Source organism: Stenella coeruleoalba (genome assembly GCF_951394435.1).
Source record: "Stenella coeruleoalba genome assembly, chromosome: 9".
NCBI classification, from domain to species: domain Eukaryota; kingdom Metazoa; phylum Chordata; class Mammalia; order Artiodactyla; family Delphinidae; genus Stenella; species Stenella coeruleoalba.
The window spans coordinates 82,959,941-82,967,534 of record NC_137155.1 but is presented as its reverse complement, the minus strand read 5'-3'; positions in this window follow the sequence as shown (position 1 = coordinate 82,967,534).

Below are 7,594 nucleotides of genomic sequence, written 5' to 3'. Positions count from 1 at the left end.
GAAGTCTGCTCACTAGGAGCTCATAGCCTCTAGATCACGATTTCTTAAGGAGTAGTGTAAAATCATTAACACAAGGTATTCAAATGGACTACAAGCCTAAGTTTCAGTTTATAATAATGTGGGGTTGTTTCTTTTGTCTTTCCATTACAATTTTTGATTTTGACCTCCCTCCAAAAGATGTTTTTACTTTTCTTTAAAATAGGCAAAGTTCCACACTTTTTTTGGTTTTGTGTTTTTTCAATCATAAATGGAAGCAGATTGGGATAGACTTGATGTGACTCAAGAAACATTAAGTTTCTTCCATGTGTGTGGCACTGTCCAAGACCTTATATAATGCAAAGTTGAGTGACCACCTGGTTTTCACCCTCAAGAAGTATATAGTCCAGGGGTTTCCCTGGTGGCGCAGTGGTTAAGAATCCACCTGCCAATGCAGGGGACATGGGTTTGACCCCTGGTCCGGGAAGATCCCACATGCCGCAGAGCAACTAAGCCTGCATTCCACAGCTAGTGAAGCCTAGAGGCTGTGCTCCGCATTGAGAAGCCCATGCACCGCAACAAAGAGTAGCCGCCGCTCGCCACAACTAGAGAAAGCCCACACGCAGCAACGAAGACCCAACACAGCCAAAAGTAAGTTAAAAAAAAAAAGAAAGTGTTTATAGTCCAGGCTGGAAGATATGTTTGTACATAAATGTTACACAAGACAAACAGTGCTAAATACTCCAGGAGTATAAAAGAATTCTCATCTTTTGAATATAAGGAATTGTAGAGAACTGGGGGGGAAGGTGTGGATTTGGCCTGGGCCTTGGAGATGAGCTGGAGATATATGCTCCATGAGGACAGGGACCTTGTCTGTCTTGTTCATCATCTCAACACTTAAAACTGCCCTGCACATGGTAGACACTAAATACAAGGATATTTGAGGCTGAAGGAACATTGAGCAAATGAGCAGAATTTCATATGTTCTTTAAAGAGCAGGTATTCTGCTGTGGCTAGAGCTTTCCATTGAGTAGAAGAGAAAGGATAAAAGAATACAAGTTGGGCGACTTTGGAGTCTGAGGACTTTGGTCTTGAATCTGTGGGAAAAGGGAAGCCGTTGAAGAATTTTTGAGCAAGGAAATGACATTCAGGCTCAGGAAGATAATCCTGGTGTCTATATAGCATGCAGTAGGGGAGACAGGAGTCTGAGTGAGGTGTGATGGCAGGAAAAATGGATGCCTTGATAGAAATGTCAGTGGTGACTTCAACGTCAGTTTGGGCGTGAGGAAGAAGGGAGGAGTCATGGATGGTCTTGAGGTTTGTGGCCTGCCCAATCAAGATAGAGAACTCAGGGCTTCCCTGGTGGCGCAGTGGTTGAGAGTCCGCCTGCCGATGCAGGGGATGGGGGTTCGTGCCCCAGTCCGGGAGGATCCCGCGTGCCGCGGAGCGGCTGGGCCCGTGAGCCATGGCCGCTGAGCCTGTGCGTCCGGAGCCTGTGCTCCACAGTGGGAGAGGCCACAGCAGTGAGAGGCCCACGTACCGCAAAAAAAAAAAATTGAGAACTCAGGTGGGGAGGGAAGATAGTAGTTTTATTTTTAACATTTTGAGTTCAGTTATGTAAAAATATCTGTCTAGAAATGGTATTTTAGAGGTCAGGAGAGGAGGGTTCATTGCATTAAAGTCAAGGATCATTGTTTCAAATGCTCAGAACCTATAGAATCTAAAGCCACAGAGAGTGATGCTGTCAACCTCATCATCTCGCAAGGATCTTAATGCCAGCCTGTTTAACAGTGTACCTGAGGGCTCCACACTACCTGTCAAGTTTATGGTGAATATACTACGAGGCTGGACTGAGTATACTTCCAAATAGCAATGGGTGGTCTCAGATGGGGTGATGATTAATTTTGTGTGTCAGTTTAACTGGGTTAAATATGACCAGATAGCTGGTAAAACATTATTTCTGGATATGTCTGTGAGCATGTTTCCAGAAGAGATTAGCATTTGAGTTGGTAAACTTAGTAAAGAAGATCACCCTTGGACTTCCCTGGTGGCACAGTGGTTAAGAACCCGCCTGTCAATGCAGGAGACGTGGGTTCAAGCCCTGATCCAGGAAGATCCCACATGCTGTGGAGCAACTAAGCACATGTGCCACAACTACTGAGCCTGCACTCTAGAGCCCGTGAGCCACAACTACTGAGCCTATGCACCACAACTACTGAAGCCTCCGTGCATAGAGCCTGTGCTCCACAAGGAGAGAAGCCACCAAAATGAGGAGCCCTCGCACTGCAATGAAGAGCAGCCCCCGCTCGCCGCAACTAGAGAAAGCCCGTGTGCAGCAACGAAGACCCAATGCAGACAAAAAAAAAAAAAAGATCACCCTCAACAATGCAAGTGGGCATGATCCAACCCACTGCGAGCCTGAATAGAACAGAAAGGCTGAGGAAGGGCAAATTTGCTCTCTTCTTGAGCTGGGACCTTCATCTTCTCCTGCCCTGGGACATCGGAGCTCCTGGTTTTTGGGCCTTTGGAGTTGGACTGGGACTGAACCATTGGTTTCCTGGGCCTCCAAGCTTGCATATGGTGGATAATGGGACTTCTCAGCCTCTGTAATCACTTGAGCCAATTCATATAATACACGTTTCTTTATATGTATCCTACTGATTCTATTTCTCTGGAGAATCCTGACTAATACAGATGGGATTGAGCTCATGAGCTTCATTTCCCAAAGTGTTTGTTCTCTTCCACACACTAGGACATCACTTCAACCCCGGGCTGTTATTCATTCTTCTTGTGGGTTGTTCCTCTAGAAGTGTTTGGTTTGACCTTTCTGGTAACCCACTTTTCCTGATTTGATTATTTGAAAAATAATTTTTTTCTTTTGGCAGACTCTTTTAAAGAAGGAAATTGCCTAAAATTTTTATTTGGCTACTTTACTATCTTAAAGATAGCATTATAAATCATCATTATAAGGAATTTTCCCACTTGTACCTAGCCAGACGAGGTAGCTTATGGGGATACTGTGTAATCTGTCTCCTGCTGGCTCTCTCGCTGGTAAATAGAATTTCCAATGCCTTCCTTTCTACCTCCCAGGTCAGAACCTCCTTTTGCAGTCTTGGTCCCAGGGATCAAGGCAGGTGGTGCCTTGAAGACCCCCAGCTGTTCAAGGCTATCCAGTCCTGCCAACCTTCAGATTCTCCAAGTATTATTTTTCTTTACTGAGACCTCTTGGATTCTATGTTTTGTTTTCACAAAAGTTGCATTTCCCATCCAAGTAGACTATTTTCTCAGAGGTTAAGACTGGAGCTCAAAGACATTTAATAACAGGCTCTGTCATACAGCTAGAATGTGGCAGAGCCACACTTAAACCCATGTTCCCCAGCCTTCTGTTCCTTCCATTATAATACAGCTTGGAATACCTTTCAGCACAGTGAGTCTAAGATTTTCCTTTCCTGAACATAAAGTCGAGATCTGCCTCTCACAGCGGAAAGGAATCTCTTACAACCATTCATGGGACACCAGTATCCAGAATGAGTTTCTTATCTGGCTCTTTTTCGATTTTAGCCAACTTGAATAGACTTACCAGGGGGAACATTCTCTTTGGGGGCTTTCTTCATTTACTCATCAAACTCCTAGACCAGCTGTGGCTGCTTCAGAGCCAGCTTTTAAATCCCTTGCACGCTTTTCCATCTTTGGAACAGAAACAGCTGCCTGTACAGCTTGACCAAGGGCAAAAGTACAAACACTTCTTCCTCCTCAGTTTTCCTTGCTATTTTTAGTTTTATTCCTATTCTGGGTTTTCTTTGGCTTTATATAGCTGTTATCTGGGTCGAGTGACCCATGCCCTTGGAAGTGAATGCATCACCCGAGCCCTTTAATTAGAGACCATCAGTCTATCTTTATCCCACGCTCTCTTTTCTCTCATTGCTTCGTGGCTGAAGTGTTGGTGGTGGTTACTATTTCTCTCTCCACAGAGCCTCTCTGGTTGACTCGACTGTCGTGTCGCTGAAGCCAGTTAGGAAGAGAGGGAAAGGGGAACATGTATGAAGGCCTCTGGGGAGGACTGGTAGGCCATGGAGATTGGTCGTGTATCCGAAGATTATCCAAAGATTCAGACCACCTTAGTATACTTTTCAGCTTTTTGTCCTTACTTCTGTCAGCTACCTAGCAATATCCTAGGATGAGATATGGGGAAAAGATGGACTATTTCCCAGGTAGGTCAATAAAAGCCCTCAAAAGAGTTAAAGTAAGGACATAAAATGTTAGACCTGGAAGGAATTCTAGGTTTACCTCCAGGTCCCTCACTGTTCTCATGAGGAAGCCAAGGTCACAAAGGCAAAATCATTTTTAGCCTCCCCATCCATTTCCTAGCTGGTCTTGTCCAGCTTAACAAAACCAAAGGAGGAGAAAGAAATCTTGGGTGGCAGGATGGATTTTGAGCCATTTTGAAGTGATAGGCAAATACTGCAGGTGGAGTCTGCATCTTAGACCTGAGAGAGGAGAGAGGAACAGTCTAGAACAGGAGAACCTCTGAAAATTGATTTCACTACTACGACAAAAAGCTGTCACTCCAAGTATATATTAAACACTGCTTAGTGTTTAACCAAGCACTGTTCTAACACTGCCTCTAAAGCCTGTGTTCCCAACACTGTACTGTCTGTCTCCTAACCAGGAACCTAGTTCAAAAGAGGGAAAGTTGGACTTCCCTGGTGGCATAGTGTTTAAGAATCCGCCTGCCAATGCAGGGGACACGGGTTCGATCCCTGGTCCGGGAAGATCCCACATGCTGCGGAGCAGCTAAGCCCATGCACCACAACTACTGAGCCCACGTGCTGCAACTGCTGAAGCCTGCACGCCTAGAGCCCGTGCTCCACAACAAGAGAAGCCACCACAATGAGAAGCCTGTGCCCTGCAATGAAGTGTAGCCCCCGCTCACCACAACTAGAGAAAGCCTGCAGGCAGCAACGAAGACCCAACACAGCCAAAAAAAAAAAGTTACATACATGAAAGATGTTCGATACATAGTTACTTATAATAAGAAGTTGACAATAACCTAAACATCTAACAATTGGAGGGTGATTAACTACATAGAGTTTAAATTGGTGGAATATAATTTAAGCTATTAAAATGGTGATTGTAATGATTCCGTTGGTGTGGAAAGTTGTTTGCAATACACATGAAAAACAATGCCGGAGCATATATCTCCACTGTGATTTATATACCCATGACTAGAAGACAACTTGAGAAAATGAAAAGCCAAATTATTAAAATGGGATTATGTAATTTTCTTTGGATTTTTTGGTCATACATACTTTAGTGCAATGAAAAATTTTTTGTGTCCTTAAACTTTTTAATTCTATAACCAGTAGTCTGTGGCCTAGCAAAGATTTCTGGTAAAGTTTTTGTTCCCTCCTTAATCCAAATCTAGAAGTTTTTATATTTTGTTTCACCTGTACTTTTTTTTTTTTTTTTTTTTTGCGATACGCGGGCCTCTCACTGTTGTGACCTCTCCCGTTGCGGAGCCCAGGCTCCGGACGCGCAGGCTCAGCGGCCATGGCTCACGGGCCCAGCCATTCTGCGGCATGTGGGATCTTCCCAAGCCGGTGCACGAACCCATGTCCCCTGCAACAGCAGGCGGACTCTCAACAACTGCGCCACCAGGGAAGCTCTCTTCTGTACTTTTTGTATGCATTTGATATAGGATAGGTGAGAAACAATAGAAGTAACTAATAGCTTGAATTTAGCTTGAAAGCTGCCAAATATATTGCCTATTTTTGGTAAATGTTTTTATGCAAACAAGTAAAAAAAAAAACCATTCTCGGTAACTTATTAGCTCATACTGGATATCATTTTACACAGTTTATAGACTGGGCAGGAAAGCTACCTGTTCTATATCATATAGAGTAAGTCCCCTACATATGAACGAGTTCAGTTCTGAGAGCACGTTCGTAAGTCCAATTTGTTCATACGTCCAACAAAGTTAGCCTAGGTACCCAACTAACACAATTGGCTATATAGTACTGTACTGTCATAGGTTTATAATACTTTTCACACAAATAATACATAAAAAACAAACAAAAAAATAAACACATTTTTAATCTTACAGTACAGTACCTTGAAAAGTACAGTCGTACAGTACAACAGCTGGCATACAGGGACTGGCATCGAGTGAACAGCAAGAAGAGTTACTGACGAGGAGGGAGAGAAGGCGGGAGATGGTAGAGCTGAAGGACCGTCAGCAATAGGAGACGGAGGGCGAGCTGCAATTTCAATCACGCCTGACTTTGATGGCACAGGTTCTGGTTCCTTTCTAGATTCGATTCTATCTACCCTCTCGAAAAGAACGATCCAATGATATCTGGGTAGTAGCTCTTTTTTTCTCACCATAGATGACACGGTAGCACTGTATTGCATTCTGAATGGCTGCTGCAACCTTCGTGTTCCATTCTACGTTCTGGTCCTGTGCCTCAAAAACTAACATTGCCTCCTCAAAAGAAGAAAATCCTCTTGCCACTTCCTGCATCATGAATCTCTTTGGCTCTTCAGTTACTTCTTCTTCCTTTTGTCTCTCTTTGTCCTTTCTCTGGGCCTCCGATTCCATTTTTTTGCTTCGATCCACTCTCTCAATTATTTTCACTTATGTTTCCATCGTTATTGCTTGGCGCTCCTTAGCAGTACCAGCGACATCACTGCTGCTTTTACACTTGCTTCTGGACATCCTGGGCTTGAAATAAAGAAGGGTACTTCTGTTCTCTATACAGTACTGTACAGTAAAGTACACAAAAGCACAACCACTTGTAGAGGATGCACGCATGTGACAATGTACGCGGGACACGTGAACTAACTTGTGTGATTGGACAGGCGAATGCACATTCGCATCTTTGAAAGTTTGCAGCTTGAAGGTTTGTATGTAGGGGACTTATTGTAGTAATAGAGGAGACATGCCCTCCTTTCCTCCCTTCCTCTGTTCACCTTCAATCCACCTTCTCTCGAGTGCAGAATCTAGTTAATCCTTTCTGAGCTGAGTATCTTCATAGCTGTTAAAAAAGAAATGGGGGCACACCCATGTTCAATGCAGCATTATTCACCATAGCAAAGAGGTGGAAGCCTAAGTGTCCATGGAGGGTGAGTCGATAAAGAAAATGTGGGGCTTCCCTGGTGGCACCGTGGATAAGATCCGCCTGCCAATGCAGGGGACACGGGTTTGAGCCCTGGTCCGGGAAGATCCCACATGCCACGGAGCAACTAAGCCCGTGTGCCACAACTACTGAGCCTGTGCTCTAGAGCTCGCGAGCCACAACTACTGAGCCTGTGCTCTAGAGCTCGCGAGCCACAACTACTGAGCCACGTGCCACAACTATTGAAGCCCACGTACCTAGAGCCCGTGCTCTGCAACGAGAAGCCACCACAATGAGAAGTCCAAGCACCACAATGAAGAGCAGCCCCAGCTCGCCACAACTAGAGAAAGCCGCGTGCAGCAACAAAGACCCAATGCAGCCAAAAATAAATAAATAAAGTTATAAAAAATGAAAGAAAGAAAATATAGGAAATATGTAATGGAACATTCAGCATGAATAAAAATTTAAAAGAAGAAAATCCTGTCATACTCTACAGCATGGAT